The following is a 22,563-nucleotide window of genomic DNA, read 5'->3' on the forward strand; positions in this document are numbered from 1 at the left end:
CATAGATAATTTGAAGTCAATTTATCATAAACCTAAAGAATTAAAAAAAATGAATAAAAAGGTATCTCAATAAGCTAGTTCCTACATATTTTTCAAAAAAAATTTGACCTAATTTACTAATTTTCTTGAGGTGTCGAAGTCAATTGTTGTTCAATCCGTAATGAATCTATAATGAGTTAAACTTATATTTGAAAGTCTTAATGACTAAAATATGTATTACAATTATAGTCGTTGGAAAGCTTGCTTTGAGCAGCACATGTTGACATTTTTTTTATTTTACAGTAGGAGATCATTCTCCTACAATTATGGGAGTCAAAAAAGCAAAAAAAAAAAGGGTTAAAATTTTCCTAATTTTACGCAATCACCTAAACAAGGCATTCACGCAAACATATTATGCATGTTCGCACAAACATGCCCATTAAAATTTCACAACTACTGGGAAATTCAAAGGGTTAGTTCAAGAAAACATGCCTAGATCCATTGTGTTTGTGCAAACAGTAATAAAAACCTTTAAAAGATCAATATGTAAAGCTATTTGCCATCAACCTAGTAGTACATTGCCTGTCTCTGCCACAAATTTTGTTTGCAGAAGTCAAATCGAAGGTAGCTAAGAGATTTCTCAATATCAACAAATTAATGTTCTTCCTATCTTCGTTCACGCTTCCATCAATATTTCCTATCTTTATTCACAATTTGGTAAAAAAATTGTACATCTAAATTATTTATTTATTTCTTTCATTAGTGAAGTTGTTTAATAGATGCATTGAAGTTAAATTAAAAATTAGTAACACATTCATGGTGTTAAGAAATGTATATTCTTATTGGTTTTTTCATTTTTTTAAATATTGAATTCGTTAAAAAAAAAAATTGAAAATCTATAATTATTTCTTTCTTTCTTTCATTAGTGAAGTTCTTTAAAGGATACATTGAAGTTAAATAGATTCAAACTAGATACTTTTAAAGTGTGGTTACATGTTAGTTTTACATATCTCACTTTAATTATCTCGATAGTTACATTCAACTAAATTTTTTAATTTATAACTTCAAGTAATGAAAAGTATTTAATTTTATTTTCAAATCAAATTCATTCAATAAAAATAAATGTGCCATAACTCTTTATGAATTCTCAATTTCTATAAAGAAATAATCTTTATATAGAAAAAATCTTGATATAAATAAACATTTTTTTTTTTTAAAAGAGAGAATTTAAAGGATGTAAACACAATCCTTACTCAATTGTGTGTTTATAAGGGAGAAATGAAAAGTAACATATTTGTAAGAGATAACTATTTTTCAATTAAATTTTGTAAGGTTTGTTCTAGGAAAAAATGATACGTATGTATTTATATGTGGTGTTATATTTTAGAAGGTTCATTATATATATATATATATATATATATAATGAACTTAAACCAATTTAATGTTTCAAATTTTGTAATATAAGTTTTCTTTGGAAGAACATCAAATGTAAAACTATATTTCCTTTTAATTGATTTTTTATAAGTACATTTCTTTTATTTGAATATTAAATAACTTAGCATCTCACATTACCAACTATGCCCAACTGGGCCCCAACTACATCATTGACGTAGTCTACACTGTCTAGGCGCACTTGGGGGTGTTCTGAGCCATTTTGGCCTTCTAGGGTGTAATCTGCTCTATCAAAGCACACCTGGTTCATAGTGAGCACATGCATGACATAGAATTTGCATCTAAGGTTTTCATTTCCTTCTAGAACATAGATTAGATGATTTTGTGTTACTAATGGTCTCCTTGCAGCATGTGGCAATCATGGGATGAAGACATGATCATAACAAACTACTAATGCTTGCTTTGCAGGACGTTGTCAAAGACCATTGTGTGTTTGTCAAAACCATGTGTGTGGATTTATTAGATTAAAAAACACTTTGTTTGGTGCTTAAAATGAACTTTTCATTTTTTGCCTAGCATGTCTATAGTGTTTAAATCCCTAGGAGTTGCATTGGACGTATCCTTTCCCCTCGCCATTCATGGATCTTGGGTGTAAGAGAAATCCATTTAACTTTTATAGGAGGCCTACCTTGGACCAAGATACTAGATATTGGGTATGCCAGGGGATGACCTTAGAGCAGTAATGGACCAAAAACCAGCTCAACATTCCAGTCGCTATATAAAACTCGATTACAGTGAAAGCCATGTCAGCGGTATTGTTGAGTGATAGCTCTCCTCCAATACCCTTGTGGTGCATCAAACCTTAGTTCTTGAGGCTGGGAGACCTTCTGAGGAAGTTTATCACTCACTTGCTGAATGAAATACCCTTACTAAAAACCATGTTTTAGTGGCTAAAATCCTTTCTATCCACTGGCTCAAGGGGTCACCCATGCCCGTAAATACATCCTACATTCTTGCAGTCCTTAGTAGAGACAACAGTCCCTTGGGAAGTCATGCCCCTTGGGAAGTAGATCTTGGTAGCCTGAAGAAGTGAGTGTGCTGTAAGGGGGAGTCTATGGTGCCAAGGTCCTAAGTTTTCCGCTCTAGATAAGTGTGGCTAAACTTTGGTTCAAGTAGGAATTCAGTGGATACTATCCTAAAGCCTAGGTTGTGGTGTGACTGTTCACTTTTAACAACATCTATTCTTGTCTTAATGTGTCTTGCGTGTGTGTAAAACATAATCAAGATAAAAGCCAATATTCAAATTTACACCTTGGAAACTTGAAAAACCTTGTCAAAACATCAAACATTGTCAAAACCTTGTCAAAACATCACAAACTTTGGTTCAATACATTCAAACCTTCGAAAACATGGCAACTTGTGCTCCTAAACGTGCTTGGCAAAACATAGATTTCACTCTTGCATAGCATCCACTTGCATTCTCCATAGTTTGAGCCTCATAATTGCATCATATAAACTTCATATTGCACCTTTTTAGTATCCCTCATATTCACATTGCAATCATTAGTATTTAAGCTTGCATCCTTTGCATTTCATCTCCAAAATCATCACTTTGCATCTTCCATCTTGAATCTTTGCATACCCAACCCTCATCCTGACCACTTTAACCATCATTCTAGATGTCCTACACATCATTTTGAGCATTCATTATGGTCTCAGCATTTTCCTCTACTATTTACCTCACTGTGGCATCAATTTGGAAAACATAGCCCTTAGAATTGCCTTAGTTTTAGCCTAGCTTCCCAACTGCACTTTGAAACTACAAACTGCACCCTTCTGAGCCCCAACTACACCATGGGTGTAGTTGATATAGTCTGAGCATACTTGGTAGTCTAAGAACCCAACTTGGGCTTCTAGACAATTTTTCGAGGCTTCAGAAGTGTCCTTAGGTACCTAGATAGGTCCCCTTGCATCAACATGCCTTGATCTGCATTTTGCACCTCCTAGTCTTCATTGTCTTTAGTTAGGACATCATTCCTTAGGTCATAAACTCTATTCTACATCTCCCAACCCATCATAACATCAACCCTAGCATCTTAGCTTCTTGGCATATCAACTTGGCAACATACCATTCTAAATCAGCAGATATTCATCCTAGCTTCCCAATTGCACCTAGAAACTACGAACTGCGCCCTTCTGAGCCCCAACTACACCATGGGCACAATTGTTATTTTTGGAGCACACTTGGTACTTCCAAAATACATTTAGGCACCTGCATGACCATTTTGGCCCTCCAAATTGCACTTTAGGACCCCAAAACTACATTTAGAAGCCTTTGCACCTCCTCATTCTGCACTTGACCCAAAACTGCATCTTGCACCCAAAATCTCATTTTTCACCTTAGGACCTTTGCATATCACATATCCCCTCAGCATCATCGCCATTTTGAGTCGCCTGAACATCATTTTGAACCCCAAAACCTTTGAACTTAGTCAAAAATCTAAACAAAAGTATGAACTCTAGAGTATTACATTGTGTCAATAGATGATGGATCTTGATCATGGTCATTTTATTATTTTCTTTGGTCAAAAACTACCTATGTCAAGGTAGATTTGGCTTTTTCATTTTGATCTTATCTTTTTTTGTCATTTTTTTGGTCAAGATCCAAAGTCTATTATCATAACGTTAAACTCTTAGGATAATATCTTGTAAAGATTTTACCTAAGTTCAAAAAACCTTACATATATCGAGCTATCATTAGCATAATCATATTCCTAAATGTCATTTTTGACTTACCCTAGTGGTAGATCCCCCTCATATTGCATTGTTTAAACCCTAGTATCATTTTCACTATCAAACCCTATCAAATTATCCATCAACCAACTTGTCTTCTTGATCACCTATCCTCATTTTGCATAGCCTAAACGTCATTATCAACCCTAGGAAACAATCCCTTGCATAGTCCACTTTGCGTAAACCTACCTTTCGCATCCTTACCAAGTCCAAAACATAACCCTAACCTTCATTTTGCATATCATAATCTTCATCTTGCATACCTTCAAAACAACACCTTACATTTGCACTTGCATAACATCCCTAGGAAATTTGCACTTTGCATATCAAAACTCGGTATAATATAGTGGCAAATTTTCATATTTTGGCAAATTTGATGTTTTGCCAATGTTATTTTTGGTGATTTCTAAGCCCTTCCATGGTTTCCTGGTTGCCAAGCTTTGTTGGGTTTACCTAGTTGCCTAGCATTGTAATCGCCAAGGCAAATGTTACGTTTGAGTTTTTCCCTGGCGGTATCGCCTTTCACACAGCCGACTAGGTAATGCTTATCCTGGAATGTTTTTCAGGATTCAAGTTTTTGTTTCATGCAGTCTGGGAGAATTCACCATCCCAGTTTCATTTTACCATGGAGGAGTCGGCTCGTTTCACATTATGGGAAGTCAAGGAGTTGGCTCATTTCGGCAACACTCTTTCATTTTGTCATGGAGGAGTTGCCTCGTTTGGCATGGTAAGTTGGTAATTGTATTGATTTGTAATATGTATAAATCCAAATTCACCCAAGCAATGAGACATTCACTAAATATTACTGGCACTCCATCAAATTTCTAGTAGAACAAGACACATCGCGGGCACGACTAAGAATCCAGAGATAGCTTCCACAAGTGGTGGTACACTAGTATGTGCAGCTGTGTTGTAAAATACTCTCCTTGAGCTTATGTAGTTTAATTTAATCAAAAGCTTATCTACAGTTTCCTTTCTTATCTCATTTTCATTAGAAATTCTTCAAAAAGTGGACGCAATGCTGAAAGTTGCTGGTGATGTTAATGGTTTTTAAAGCTTGCATGCATGGATTCATGAAATTGTGAAGTCTATTTCCTACCAACTTTCAAGTGAGATTCGTGAAAGATTCCCTCGAAGTATTTTCCCTTTAACTGCTACAAACATGCGAAATCCTTGCCATCGCAATCTCATGGCTGCTGGAAGTCTTTTCCCTTTAACCATTGTGAACATGCAAAATCATTGCCATCACGGTTTCACAGCTGCTGGAAGTCTTTCCTTTAAACTGCTATGAACATGCAAAATCCTTGCCATTGCGGTCTCGCGGCTATTGGAAGTCTTTCCCTTTAACCGCTGCAAACATGTGAAATCTTTGCAATCGTGGTCTCGTGGCTGCTGGAAGTCTTTTCCCTTTAACCACTGCAAACATGCAAAATCATTGCCATCGCTGTCTCATAGCTTTTGGAAGTCTTTTCCCTTTAACCGCTGTGAAGTGCAAACATCTGATGGTGTGATCTCCCTTTTTGTGACTTCGCGACATAAAAGTTCACCATCATTTAAACCGACGATGATGCGATCTCTACCCTCCTCGTGGTTTTGCAACACAATCTCCTTTATCTTTTCAATTGGCGATGATGCAATCTCTACCCTCCTCACAGTTTCACAACACACAAACTATTAACTTTCACTTTGACAGTGACATTGCGATAGACCTGTTAAAGCCTTTCTCACGGTTTCGCAACTGCCAAGTTGCCAACTTCGAACTGATAAAACTATCATAGCACTCCTTTGTACCAATTCCCTAACCCTTCCATGGTATGTTTTTTTAAACCTTGAATACAATGAAATGATTTGCCCAAAAAATTAAAATTTTACTATGATTATTATTTTTTGTTCGCCAATGTATAAATATTTTGTGGTTTTAAATGGATATTGAAAGTAATACTGCTTATTCTCAAGGAAGTAAAGTTTAAAGGAATTATCAGTGGATTGAGATGTTAGGGGAGGGTGAGTCTGTAACTAATATTGCTCAGTCTTAGGGAAGTGACAAGGGGAAGACCCCCAAGGGCAGTAAAGGGATTAATCTTACATCAAAATGCCAAAAACTTAGAGATACTACCATAAAGGCTTTCTTTGGAATTGGCAATGTTTTTGGTCCACCAACTTTGGCAAGTACAAGTGCAGAAGGAAATCACAATACCTCACCACCACTAGAAGAGCAGGTTGTTATTCAATTAAATCAAAATGCATCAAATGAGGATAACAATGTTCGAACAATAGAAGATTTTGGTAGGAAGAAAAGAAAAAGGAATGCAAAAATGGGGCGAGAGTGGGAAATGAAAAGGACTTTCCAGGTTGATTGGGTAGCAATGTACTAGTTTATTGAACCAGTCACAAACAATGATGAACCACCAACAGAATGCAAGTGTACAATTTGTACTTGGAAAACTAAAAGAGAGAAAAAGTTGCAGTTAAAGCTCGACACTATAGAAAAACATATTGGTAAGGTTTATAAAAACAAATCTTAGATGGAAAGGAAGTAGCGGTAGTGAGATGGAAATCAAAGGAAGAATGCCTTTCATGTTAAGTATGCCATAGAATATGAAGAGCATTTCAAGAAAATAGCAGTAATTGGTAGTGGCAGTAGTGGCAATCCAATCAAGGATGGGCTTCAACATGCAGCCAATGATGCAAACTTGGCAAAGACCATTTAGATGAGTCTTATTTTTCATATTCTATCCAGAGGGCATCCTATGGGAGACTTTTCAGAATATGGTTATTTATTATCTTTTTTGAGAGCTCCTCACTATCCCTATCCTATGTCAGATTGGTCAATATACGCTGGATGGGAAATGTCAAGCTATCTTGCTGAGATGCAAAAAAAAAATCTATAGGAGAGAGTAGAAAGAATCCAAGTTCATTTCATTATCCTTAGATGAAGTCATGATGGTAGATAACACTGCTTGGGTTTGTATACATGTATATACTATAAAAGATCATGTTCATCAAGCTAATATACTTTGTGTTCATAAAATGAGGGCCAATTCAACTACAAAAAAATTATATTTAGAAGTTAAGAAAGATTTGAATGAAATTGCTGGTATGGATGACTTGACAATTGCAAAGAAGTTAGTGTGTGTCAGAGTTGATGGAGCTGCAGTAATGCAAGGGCAAAGGATTGGTCTTTGTGCAAGATTATGAACTAGTATTGCACCTTATATGCTTGGCATACACTGCATGGCCCACTAAATGAATTTACCATATAAGATTGTAAGTACTTTTCCTATAGTGTCAAAAGTTGAAGATCTAATCTATGAGCTCCACTTGTACTTTTGCAGAAGTCATAAATGCTTTGCAAAATTTAAGATTTTTTCTGAGGGATTAATAGTAGGAAATAAGATTCTCAAGGATGTTGATACTAGATGGGTATCTTTGCATGGACCAGCAGAATGAGTTCTAGCAGAATATCAATCCTTGATTGGAGTTCTATATGAGCAACGCCTTATAGTGGATAGAGCTCCTGATTTGTTAAATAAGTAAGTGATATAGAGAACCTATTAACTTTAGCCAGTCTTCTCCCCATTCTGGATTTAATGAACAAACTTGTTAAGAAAACCCAAGACAGAACTATGTATATTCATGAGTATTCTGATTTACGTAAAATGACATGCAGGGCTCTAGATTCTTTGTATTCAGATCTCTCAAGTCATACCCCAATTTTGTCAAGGTGGGAGATAATTACAGATTTGAATCATGCTGAGATTTTTTTACAATTCAATGGGAAAAATGAGCTATGTGTGTTTGTGAAAGGATTTCAAATACCAATGCACCAATCTAAAACAACCAAGAGAGGCAGAGTACTACCAGTTAGAAAGGATGATTTTGACACGATCATTAAATCTATTAGTGAAAATGTGAAGTCTATTTCCTACCAACTTTCAAGTGAGATTCGTGAAAGATTCCCTTGAGAAGAAACTTTTGAAGCCATGAGTTGTGTTTCCTCAATTTTGGAAACACTTTGGACATAATCCAACTGATGCAAAGTTGTTTCATAAAATACTTGACGAATTTGATAACACAGTTTTCAAAGCATAAAGATTGCAATGGACAACTAATACAAGGAATCTTAGATTCAAATAATCTTAAAAATCAATGTAAACTTTTTGCATTGTGTATGAAAAACTATATGGAAAACTTTGAGAATCCATTTGATCCTAGTGCAATAACAAGGCTCTGGAAAAGGACAAGTCAGAGTGAAGTATTACATACTTCAATATTATAAGATTTCAAACTTGCTGATTTATGTCAAGCAATGATATTAGGGTTAGTGGAAGATGAGAGAGTTTTCAGTGCATTGGGGTTTTTGAAATCAAATGTCAGAAACAAACTAGACAAAAATTTGGAAACTTGTTTGAGGTTGTTTGTTACTCAATACAATGTTAGAGATTTTCCTTATGATAGGTCATTGGCCATTTGGAATTCCACACGTGAAAGAAAAGGCCTTTGCAACACTTTAAATGATGGTGGTTCTACTTCTACTGCTGACTCCGACATAAATGATGAATTTAGGTCTCAAAGTCAAAATGAAGATGAAGATTTTACGAATTTTGAATACTCGATTCAGAATGAAGAGGAACCTATTAGTACTAGTTAGACTTCAGTTTCACATTTGAGACTGAGTCAATGAAGTGAATTGTGATTTAGTAATGTAGCATTCAGTTCTAAGGAATTTATAGGTCTACTTCAGTTCTTCCATATTCATTATTCAGTCATATTGCAATTACAATTTACAAAAATTGAGTTCAAGATTTTTGTTACTCTATTGTTGACATAATGTTATTTTTGTACCTTTCTCTTGATTTGAGTTCAAGATTTTTGTTACTTGTTACTCTATTCATATTGTTGACACAATGTTATTTTTGTATCTTTCTCTTGATTTAGTTGTTTGATAACTAAAGAAGAGATAATAGAGACGTGTGCAAAGACCATAACATCACAGAGAACTATTGACTACAAAACATAATGGAAAATTGAAATGCATAGAGTTGGAACAATATTTGCTCTTAAAGAAAATTATACTTAAGTCTTAATCTTAAAAATAACAACAAATCAGACCATTTCTAAGCCTTGGGAACTCATATTTATATCACTTGAGTTGCAACAAGCTTCAGGCTTACAAAGGTTACACAATGATTCATTAAAAAAGACAAAAGATAACAAAAATTAAGATAATCATTACAATTTGTTGAAATCTTTTGTGACATATTTTAATAAAAAAAGGGGAAACAATTACAAAATGTGACAAGTGGCAAGTGATCATTAAGCTTGTCTTCCAGTTCTAACTGTAGCATTACCCATAGCAGATGTACCACAAAGGTAAGGTAATCTGTTATGATGAACAAATTCTCTTTGATATTCTACTGCAACACTTGTCCTCCAATTAATTCCTCGAGGCCACCATATTTTGTGCTAATCATATTCTATTGAAGGGATTGCTTTGATATCTGTTATAATGTTGAAACATTTTGTGGCATATTTTAACAGAAAAAGGGGCAACAATTACAAAATGTGACAAGTGGCAAGTGATCATTAAGCCTGTCTTCCAGTTCTAACTGCAGCATTACCCACAGTGGATGTACCGCAAAGCTAAGCTAATTTGTTATGACGAACAACTTCTCTTTGATATTCTTCTGCAACACTTGTCCTCCAATTGATTCCTCGAGGCCACCATCTTTTGTGCTAATCATCTTCTACTGAAGAGATTGCTTTGATATTTGCTATAACCTCCCAGATGTCAATATCTATATCCACAACAGGCCATGCTGTATTTCTAACTACCTCTAATTCACTAATTTTTTTAGTCCATTTTGCATCTGTGATGGCTTTACCCTCTCCAGTAATTTTGTTCATATCTGCTTCAATTTTGTATGTCATATCAATCATATCATATACAACTTGATCACTTGATTCACCTCTTGAAAATGCTATAAATCTTGGATGGTCTAATATTAGATCAAAAGATTCAGACCACTCTTACCAAGATTTGACATACCCTTCATTGTTCAAAATTGTTGGAATGAAATCTAGGGTACCCAATGCTATTCTTTTCAATTTTTCCCTTACTGCTTCAATCTTACCAATGAAGAATGAATTCAATTCTTTAACTTGATGTATCATTTTCCTTATAGGAACAATGATCTCCTTAGGTAGTTCCTTTTTCTATGTGAGTAAAGGAACTAACCTATCAAAGAATTGAATGTATGGTTCCCACTAGGCAAACAATGGAGATAATAGCGATAAAGCCTCAGAGCATTGGTATTCATTACTCTGCAGAGTAATGTACATACTATGTACATTTACAGAGGCTCACTTTAAAGTAGTGATTCTATGAATCAAAAACTATTTCATTGTCCTAATCTTTGCATCATTGCTAATCTCAAACTCATCCACATCCATATGTGTTACTGGATGTGGTTCTTCTGCTATTTGGTTAGCTTGAATATTCTGGTCTTGTACCCCCCTTACTCTTAGTGACCTTTCTTCTCTTTTCAAATCTTCATTCTCCTTTTTTGATTCCTCCAAAGCATGTTGTAGAACATATTTTTTTCTCATTTCCTCTTCATACTTCTTCCTGGCATCAAGGTACTTTTCATATGTCTACACCAGTTGTTCTTGAAGAATATCAATCTTGTTCTTGCCTAGCATAGCAGCAGTGTTTTGGAGGCTGTAAATTTGATCTGAAGAAGTTGAATGTGTATTCCAAAAAATTGCATTACCTGCTGGTGTCTCTTTAATTTCCATCAGGGTAGGCTTCTGTGATTCTGGAGCTACACTCCAAATAGCCATTGTCTTAGTATCTATATTAAATCCTGCCCCCTGCAATTCACCAAATGGATTAATCTCCTCATAAGAGATTGATTTTTCTTGTCTCCTCATTTGATAAAGTAGGAATGATGAACTAATATCCCATCCTAGGAAAACTATCATACCACTCCTTTGTACCAATTCCCTAGCCTCCTCTACAATGAGGCTTTCACTGTTAGGATCATAGGCTTGGAGCTTCTGCACCATTTCAGTCACTTTTTCATTTGTGTCTCTTGCTTTTACATGTAAAGAAAGTTCATTCTGTTTGAGTTTATACAAAAAACTTTTGAATTCTTCACTCTTGATAAAATCATCATCCTTCATGAATTCTTGAGCCTGTATAATTCATTCATCCAGCATTATGGACTATAGTTCTAAACTATTGGGTCTCCTCTCCTCTTCAGTAGCTTGATCAATTAAGAATTTTTTTCTAGCATCATCAAAATACCTAGTTCCTTTTGGAAGCACTTGTAAGGCTTTCTCTCTATCCTTTTTCGAAACCTCAGTCAATTTTTGTTTCTTCTTGCCCCCTTTATCCTAGTCTGAAGGGCTAGGCTGATCTTCTTCGTCACTAATTTCCAGTACAACATCTGCCTCTAGAGAAGAAGGGTTTAACCTATCTCTAGCATTTTGAGGAACTTGAGCCATAATGTTATCAAAGTCCTCAATACACTTATCAATTTGTTTAAAATAGGATAAATCAGAATAGAAGCCCTGGAAATTAGGATCTACTTTCTTCATTTCTTCCTCTACTAAGATGATTTCTCTCCACTTCCGCATCCTATCAACACATAAATCTTCATACAATACATCCCTAATAACATCCTCTTCCCAAATTTTCCTTCCAATGATGACATTATAACCCCTCATTTGTTTAAGAGCACTTGTAACAATGTTATATGGGTCATAAACCCTAGTGGGGGTAGTGGGGAAATTTAACTCTCTTAGGAAGGCATCAACTTCCCCAATGGCCTCTTTACCAGTTTCAAAATCCCCTACTTTAAAATTTCTACACATAAAAGACCCCTTTTTAATGGTTGGCCCTACATATTCTCTATTCATGGATAACAACTGCCAAAAAATTTCCACTACACCCACCCTCTCTAGTACATATCTTGGCAAGAAATGAGGGGGTCGGGAACAACCAAAAATTCTAATCAGTGTACAGTTTGCTAACAAAAAGGCACTGCCCCAATCATGATCAATTGGTCCCTCATCATCAAAACACAAAGTTGGTCTAACAATCTTCCTAATTAACCTAGGTAATCTTTCCAATTTTGAATCTAACATCCTATGAATAGTTGCAACAAAATTATTATAAAAAGAGAGGGAATTAGAAAAAGAGTAGAACCTCTGCCATAATCTTGTCCATCTTTGAATAGGCAATGCCTCTTCGAAATTGTTCAAATCTTCAATGAAATTGGAAACCACATGGCCCATGTTGTAGAAGAGGATGAGATGCATAAGCACCGAGTAATGTAGAAATTTGAAATTGTCAAGATCACCTTGCTGAGCTATCACCATATGCTGATGAATACTATTAGCAATGAATTTTCCAAAATCATACCCCACATTAGTATGTGGGTCCTGAATGTTTAGAGCTATCACATACAATGCTGGGGAGGCATCCATGGATCCATCTACTCCCAATAGTTTGTTCAATATGAAAACTATTTTCTGAAAGTATGCACACAAATATGACAAGGGTATAAAATCAGTAACCATTTTCAAGAATTCTCCTTTCATCTTGTTTTGATTTTCACTCGGGATATGTCGCAACATTGCATCTATTGTATAGAAATCTCTCTGTTTCTCAAATGTTGCTGCCAATTTTTCTAGGTTAATAGGAGTTGACATGGGACCCTGCAAATCAAATGCTTCAACAAAAGCATCCTTACTTAACATATAGAGAATGCTCATATCCTTTCTATGAAAGGACTAAGTGGTTGGATTATATGCATTTACCAATGCCTTGATAAGGTCAACATCTATGTATACCTCTGACATTATCAACTTTCCCAGGTTCCTTGTCCATGGATTTGAGACAGGAACCTTCTGCACCCTATTCTTGTAAAAGTACCATAACAATTTAGTTCCATTGTTGTACGGTACTTGAGCATCTCTACAGAAGCTGTAAGCGTCTCTAAATGCCTAGACATTAGCACTTTGAGCATTGGAAGATTTAGGGAGAATCTTCAACCATTCTTCTACAAATTTGGCAGACAATGAAACCGTGTTGCCCTCTCCACTGCCCTTCTTTACTGATGATTTTGCTTCTGCCATTCTGATCTTACTGCAAATTCTTGAATCTGTTTGATTTGCTAGCGGTAGATACCTAAGAATTCTAGTTTTTTGCAACTTCGTGATGGGCCATGGCATTAAATTGTTAAATTTTAATGGCTTTAAAGTTTAAAAGCTTCCATGTGCATGGATATCTATTATCGATCACTACCAGTAGTAACTACTGCCTTTATTTCATTTGCCTTGGAATGTCAACTCATCACCTGTCTGGAATCAGATAATAGATTTGAAAATCTTTTCTTTTATACTTTCAAAGTTTCAAGCTTTAAAAATATATTATCATTGTACAAGCTTATGAGTTGTGAAACCCTTTGTTCTACACTCTGTCGCAATCGGTTCAACTTAACCCTGAAATCTTTTCTTGAAACTATGAAACCCTTGTTTTTCTTTTCTTGGGCTATCACAACTATTAAATCAAATATTCACTTTGTCCTTACGACCCTATGATAAGCCTTATATCCTCTTCTAATGAGATTCCCCTTCTGTCACAGCTTGAAAACTTAAACATTTCACACCACATTGTCGTAGTTGTGAAAACCCATTTCCTTCTAACTAGTGCAAAGTGGCGAACACTGCTTCATCTTAACCTTTTGTGACTTCGCAGGATGACATATTTTTCCCCTTTCACTATTGTGAACATGCAAAATCTACCTAAATTAACATTTTGCAGTCTTGCAACCAATAGACTAACTGCCTGCATAAAACCTCTGATGATGCGATCTCCCTTTTCGCGACTACTAGAAGTCCTTTCCCTTTAACCACTGCGAACATGCAAAAACTGCTTGAATTAACATTTTGCGGTCTCACAACCAACAAACTAACTGCCTGAATAAAACCTTTGATGATGCAATCTCCTTTTCGCAAGTTCGTAACATAAAAGTTCAAACTGATGAAACCCTTTGCGAACCTCTGATGCCATTGACTTCGCATATGTTTTTTTTAACCTTGAATACAATGAAATGATTCACCCAAAAAATTAAAATTTTACTGTGATTATTATGTTTTGTTCGCCAACGTATAAATTTTTTGTGGTTTTAAAATAACACAATTCGCCCAGATTTTACACATTGTTTGAGAGACTATGAATGATTCGCTAATGGAGATTATTATTTTTTCTTTGTAAACTATTTTTTTTGCCACAAAAAATAAATTTTTTTGTCAGGTGTTTTACACCTTCTGCCAATTTTTTACACCTTTTCTAAAGGAGGGGTTTCTTAAAGTATACTCTGATCAAAACCCTAGGTCATTTAGCATTTCCTCACATTGTATAACATCCCTAAAGATGTAAAAATCCAAAAAGACACTCATATCTTGCATACCCACATCTTAATTATCATGTTTTGACCTCTTTTACCAACTGCAACCCTATTTTACCAACTACACACTTCACAGGCGTAGTTGGTAGTTTTAGGGTGTACTTGGTAGTTTTAGGGTGCACTTGGTTATTAGGTGTTTCATTCTAGGTTCCAGAACCCTAATTTTCACTTACACACCTTGCATTGCATCCCAAGACCTTAGGAAACACTCTAAATCACTCAAAACACTCAAAATTTGAATTTTAGGCAAATTTGGAGCTACATCATTTGGAGAAGAAAGAAGGACATGAGAGCTACAAACGAAAGAGGGGGTTTGGAACCTTATGTTTTCTTCTTTTGATTAGTTTGGCTTCCATGGTAGACTAGAGGGTGCTAATGTATGTTGATTGAGTTTTGTGATTTCTCATAGTATGTTATGCATTCAACCCATTTTTCTAGTCCTACAATAAGAACAAAAAAATTAAAGAGAGAAAACAATTATATATTTTATAAGAAAGAAAATTTTACTTTTTAGGAGAAACATTCTAGTTTCATACCATGTTATCTATTTGTGATTCAATGATGGCTTAAGAAGGATTTGGTGCTTTGCCACTTGTAAAGAATGCAACTCAGAGATTTTAGTCATATAATGAAGAATATTTATGCCTTGTTGTAGATGACTGCATTCTATTGATTTCTGTCAAACAATTTAAAAGTACTGACAGTGGCAGACAAATCTGTATAGTGATTTTTTTATCTAGTTATTGCGCAAAATTTATCTTGAGGCAATGGATAAATTATTATTTTTTGATTTTATAATGGGAAACAAGAAAGGAAGGAAAAAAAATATGCAAGGAAAAGATCTGATGAAGCAGAACAAAGAAATATTCAGAAGATTGTGCCACATTATCATTGAATTAAACAAGGTGAAGGAAATGTTGAAGAAGGCTCAATAGAAGTAGAAGCAGTGCATATGGGAGAGAGGTCAGGAACACTTCCTATGGAATCTTGAACAATGAATGTTGAAGAAGGCTCAAGATCACTCCCTACAGAGTTTCAAATAACAAAAGTCAAAGAAGGGTCAGAATCTTTCCCGATAGAATCTCAAACAATGGATGTTGGAGAAGGCTCAAGATCGGTCCCTGTAAAAATTCTAGTAATAGAAGTTAGAGAAGGGTTGGGATTAGGTGCAAGAATTGGTATGGATGAACTCTTAAATATTTCCCAATCTGTAAAGAATAGTATTTCTCATAAGAATTTAGATCACTTACTTAAAATGGATTTGGATAAATTCAAAAAACTTTCAACTCGTGTTCAATCATTAAGTTTGTCTAAGGAAAGGTCAATGAATAAAAAGATAAGAGAAATTATGACTCAATTTAATAACACTGAAACACTTGAACAAGCTTAGTTTCTTTCACATTTGCTTACACAAAAGCAGTTGCAAGAGGCATTGAAATTGTTTGGTGTAGACACAACATCAAAAAAGAGAAGATTTTCTAACATGCAAACTGATTTGATTGAAAATGTTAAACAATGTTTGAGAAACATAGGAAAACACTCTCGAACTAAAGATAAGTCTACAACAAGAAAAGTGATGTTGATGTCTGTTGTAAGTAAGAATATGACCCAAAATAGACAAATATCTTCAATTTCATCTGAAATGGGTTTTAGTAGGAAAATAATGAGAGAATATGTTATGAGAAGATTAATTGTTGATGACAGTACTATGGAGGGCAATTGGGTAATCATGTGTAGAGCACCTCGTTCTGATAGGATTGAAGAGTTATTAAAAAATTTAGTCATATCATTTTGGATTGATAACACTCATCCTTTATCAAATAGTAGAGATGTTATCAGGCATAGGATTGCACCTGGTCAATATGAACATCATACAAAACATTGGTTGGACACAACACAACATGAGTTATATTTGTCATTTTGTAGTGAACATCCTAATGTAAAAGTTGGGCAAACATTGTTTGAAAAATTGAAACCATACTTTGTAAGGTCAAACAAAGTGTTTGAAACTTGTTGTTTTGGTCATCATATTGAGTTTGATCTCTACTATCAGGTATTTCAAAAGTTTGTAGAAGACACATATGGTTTTCATGCTACTCCTCCTAGTAGGAGAAGTGACTTTATATCATCCATTTTGTGTGACAACATAGATGATACAGTTGGTCAAATAAATTGCATCAAAGGATTATGTGAAACATGTGGTGAATTGGCTCTATTTCCTTTGAAAACTGAAAATATTGATGCAACAAAAATATTGAATTGCAAAAGTTACAAGTATGTCAAGAATGAAACAAAGTTGGGGAAACGAACAAAAAGGTTGGAATATGTTGAAGAGGATTGCCTATTCTAACATTTATGGACAGATTTAAGAAATTGATTCAACCTTATATTTGTCACAAATTTTTTGCAAAGTGGCAAGCAAAATAGTTTCAAACTCTAAGAGATAATATCCCACTTGGAACAATTGTATCAGTTGTTGATTTTGCAGAGAACTATTCCTTTGTTCATCAGAAAGAAATTCAATCAGATTATTATTTTAATAAGAAGATCACTATTATGGTACATGTCTGTTATAAAGGAATATTAATTTTATATAAGTGATGATAAAGAACATGACATTCACTATGTAGAACATTGCTTCAATATGTTCTTTTCTTATTTGAAAGAAAGAAACATAAATATTGATAAAAATTATATTTGGTCTGATGGATGTGTCGCACAGTTTAAATCATCTAGACCATTTTATGCATTGTGTAGATATCATCACAATGAGAATATAAAACATATATGGAATTTCTTCGAGCGTGGCCATGGAAAAGGTGAACATGATGGTGTTGGAGCTTGCATCAAATGTGCTTTGTGAAAATATCAAATGAATTATTAAGGAGTTCATGTAAATGATGCACATAATGTTGTTGAATGGTGTAAGACTCATTTTGCATTAGATGAGGTCAAGACATCATCAACCACGAGTCGATAGGTACCATATAGATTCTTCTGGGAGATAACAGGTATGGATGTGTATGTCTATTTAACTTTTATGCAATTAAGTTATAAAATTTTATTGTTAAGTTTTATTTTTCAATTCATTGAAGTTTAAATTCAATTTGTCTATATTTTCAATTTCATTCAAATTTCAAGTGTTAATAGAAAAAATATGCATGGTTGCAAGAGGATAGAAAAGACATGTTCCTTACAATTAGTCATGAGTACAGATAATTGCAATTGGACATTGATGACAAGAGAATACTCATGTTTTTGTGACAGTTGCATTGATGAATACTATGAAGAATGCATCAATCAAACACGTGGATATATAGGTGCATGGATTTTGGTACCACTTGATGTTACCTATACATTTGATAAAGATGATGAAATTTTTGATGATATTCCATTGATTTCTAATGATTATAATCATATCTCTAGATTGGTAAAAGTGCGTGAGTATCATAAAAATTAATCTCAACTTGTTAATTAATTATCAATTGATTTCAGCTGTGTTATATCTATTGTACACATACATTAATGTATACTTGTTAGGCAAGAGATGTCTTTGCAGTGATTACTGAGCCTGGAAATCATGAAGGTGTCAGTTATTATTTATTGCGATGTACTGCAGAGAGGACAAAGTTATATGACCCTGAAGAAAGTGATGGAATATTATTCCCCATAGGTAAATTATACATATACATGTATGCACATATATATATATATATATATATAGGTAACTTTATATCTATCAAATTTTAAAATACTTAAATTTGTGGTGCAAGTTCTATTGTGATAGAGGGAACATATTTGAAGCAAGACAAAATAGTCCAACATGAAATACACTTTGTTGATTATCAACCTGACAACAAGGGTTTACAATATAGCCACCTGGTCATTGCTAGAGAGCTTTGTTTACATCCAATCAAACTTATGCATGTACATTGCAAGTGGAGACTAGATAGTGAAGATCATGAAAAGATATTAAATGTTATAAGTGTACATCATGGTTGATTAGACCTTTGAGATTCATTTTATAATAATTTGAATATCAAGTTTGATGAAATGTGTTTTTAATTGTATGATCATAGTCTTAGTTATCATTAGTTTATTAAAAAACTATAATATTAATTGTACTATGGATGAATTTAATAATTTAACAACAAGTGATATTTAAATATGCTAGAAGTTAGTTCAAACTTACACAATTTCATTATCTATAGATATGTATCAAAAATAATTTAATATGTTACAATTATTAAATATCAACTTCTTTTCAAACTATTGAATTTCATCTTGAATTAAATGTGTTCTAAATTGTACGATCATAAGTTATTAATTATCATTAGTTTATTAAAAAAAATATAATTTAATAATTTAAATTAATTGTACCACATGGATAAATTTAATAATTTAACAACTTGATATAAATAGGCTTTAAGTTAGTTCAAACTTACACAATCATTATCTATAGATTTATATCAAAAATAATTTAATATCTTACAATTCTTGAATATCAACTTCTTTTCAAACTATTGAATTTCATCTTGAATTAAATGTATTTTTAATTGTACGATCATAAGTTCTTAGTTATAAAATTTAGTTTATTAGAAAACTATATAATTTAATAATTTTAATTAATTGTACCATGGATGAATTTAATAATATAAATTCATTTATCAACTTTTTTTCAAACTAGATTGAATTTCATAAGTGAAAATTAAACATGTGTTTTTAAAATTGTAAGATTATAAGTTCATAGTTATCATTTAAGTTAGTTTATTAAAAAATTATATATTTTATTGTTACTTTATTACATCTACGGTCATGTACTCTTAAAGTTTAAATTAGTTTAAATTAATATGTTTTTTTAATATTATATTTTGTAAAAGTTTTCTAAAATAATTAATTGGCATACCTAATTAACATATTTTTATCCACATAAAACTAATATTTATCTTTAGCGGGTTAGTAATTGATAATTTAAGAAATATGTATCTTTCCAACTTCCTACTAATTGATAATTGATATACATATACAAACGTCTCAAGATCATGTTCTATAGCTATAACAAAAAAAAAATAGATATGTACACATCTACACATCTCAAGAATAAACATCTACAAATCTAATACATCTCTATGTATCTGAAATGCAAATTGTAAATCTCAAATAAATACACGTATGTAGAAAAATATAAAAAGTCATATATACGTACATGTGATGGTATCTTACTACTGAAATACTTAATAATCAAATAAATAGTGAAAGTACATGTATGTCATCAAGGAACTAAAATACACATGTGTACATGTAAACTGGACCTCCAATATATAAGTGCATCAAAAAATATATAAATCTGATCTACTACTAGAGGGACCCCCCAAGATGCATACAAATAGAACGACCCTCTGATCGAGTCTCTTGTACATTCTCTCGCCAAGGCGCATCAACCAAGCCCTACAAATATATATACATATATGCATACATGTGTTAGAGTTCTATCTTTAAAACATATATATACATACGTGCATCATGTACATGTACATTCAAATTCAATATGAACTTGCATATATATAGATATATATCTAGTTTTCAGAATATTTAATAACTTTAAACAAACTATTTAAAACTCAAGTACCTGAGCACTACCAAGTGCCTCAATAGAATCATCTCTCTCATGTCCATGATGTCCTGAACCAACAATATGTGTAACCATGTGCTTAGCGACTTGTTCCTACATGATTTATTATGAGTTAAAGATTAAATTAAATATCCACATATATATCTAAACTAAATTTTTCAATAAATGAACATATTTTTTAATTTCATATATATTTAAAATTTTTTTAAAAAAAATATGTACTTGGGTCTTCGGAGGTGGAGGATGATCAGCAGACTCCACCGTATCATCTACTGATGCACCTGAGCTTGAAACTCCATGTGCAATTGCTAGTAAATCTGAGTGAAGTGGACTGTGTAACTGGCTGGGTAATGGTGTAGAATTAGTGTTGCTAGGTCTGAACAACAATTCCATGTACAATGAAATGCCCAAGCTCAAACTAGTATCAATCTCAGACAAGCCTCATAATTGCTCACAAAAATCATCAAGACCCTCAGCTGTGATATGGACATCTCCAACTCGTATGCTCGAGTCATATGTAGAGTGTCACAAGCTTGGTGCCAAATGTTGTGAGCTACGCATAGGTGTATCATCTATCATTGGTGTGGCGACCTGTGTTTGTGGAACTATGCCAGGGCTCTAATGCTGTCTAACAACATCCATCACTGAGTGTTCTAGAATCCTCTGTGTATCAAAAATATAGCTAATAAAGTGCAACATATCCTCCAAAAAATATAGTTCCATATCCATATGTATTTGTTGTCCTGAAAGACCACGAATATTGCTTGGTAGTGGTAGCTCAACAGCTCTATATGCATCATTAGAGGAGGCACTTGAAGTGTTACTAGATGCCTGTGAATATGGTTGACCAAGTGGACAAGAAAGTCTACTATGAAGATAACGACCAATAGAATTTGATGTGATACTAGCCATCACAAATGCAATGTGCCCAATAGTGTCAATTGCTCCCCTCTGGGGAGCAATGATGACTCTATTTGCAATAGGCGCATGTGCAGGAGTCATAGGAGGCATCCTTGGTCCAACAATTTGTCTAAGATCTGCAGGTGGCAGACAATCTACACTATGGTACTAGTCACGATCTATGATCCAATCACTCTCCTATGCACAATAATCAGGAATATCCAAGTAGTTGATGATGAGCCCTATATGGAACTCAATGTACAACTACTATGCAAAGTAAATGGGTATCTGGTCATTATTAGGATAACGACCATGTGCAGCTAAATTTTTTGGATAGATCATGCTAGCAAAAATAGGGTCTCTACATCGTGTGGCTCTGTAGCCTCTCAACCTACCCTATGTTCCCTCATACACTGGAAAGAGCTCTCTCTAGATGACATCTTTGGGGGCTACCCTCTTGACATCATCGAACGATACATTTCCTGAAACCTCAGCCCTAAGCTCCCTAGATATGGAAGCTAATATGGTAGGAGTAAATGAATGGTGAGGTCTAAACCTAGCTATCAAATCCTGTAAACTCCTACATATCGTAGTACATATGTCTCTATAAAGACCATCATCAGAGGTCAATATAGAGTGTTGCAGTCTAGCAACCTCCTGCTCTAAAAATGCAAATAAAGCATCTATATTGATGCATGGAGGTGCTGCAATGGGACCTCTAGAAGGAGCTGTAGGTGCATCCTGACCTGGGATAGGAGCCATGGTAGGACCTACACCACTAGGAGCCGCACCAGGAGCTGAAACATGAGCTGCATGACAAGCCCTACATTGAGGTACATGACAAGCCCCACCAGAAATTGCAACACGAGCCCCACCACAAGTTGCCTGAGGAGCCAAATCAGGAACTACATTAGGCGTTGCAACAAGAACCGCATCAACCTGTGCCGCAATAAGAGCTGTAGTAGGAACTACATCAGGTGCCAGACCAGGAGCCACATCAAGATGATCATGTGAAGCCATATCTATATAAATGTATGAAGAGCTAAACTGCCTACTGTACACACAATTTTTTTTTTAAAAATTAAAAATTATACACATGTAATTGAACATACATCACACATCATGGACCTAGATAATCTGTAACAAATCCAGACCTAGATTAATTTGCATATAAGTATAAGATAACTTTAAAGTTGAGAGTTTGGTTATGATTAGAGTTAATTTATTGTTCTAGGATTTTATTATACTTTAGGGGGTATTATTAGAGAATTTAATTAAAGGGTAGTAAATTATTTATATTACTCTTAAATAATAATGTTTCAAGGTTTAGGTTTCAAGTTGGGTTACAGGGTAAAAGCACAAACCTGTGTCACCTTTTATGAAGAAACG

This window comes from Cupressus sempervirens, chromosome 7 (assembly GCF_028749045.1).
Source record: "Cupressus sempervirens isolate cs-2001-9-10 chromosome 7, ASM2874904v1, whole genome shotgun sequence".
Taxonomy (NCBI): Eukaryota; Viridiplantae; Streptophyta; class Pinopsida; order Cupressales; family Cupressaceae; genus Cupressus; species Cupressus sempervirens.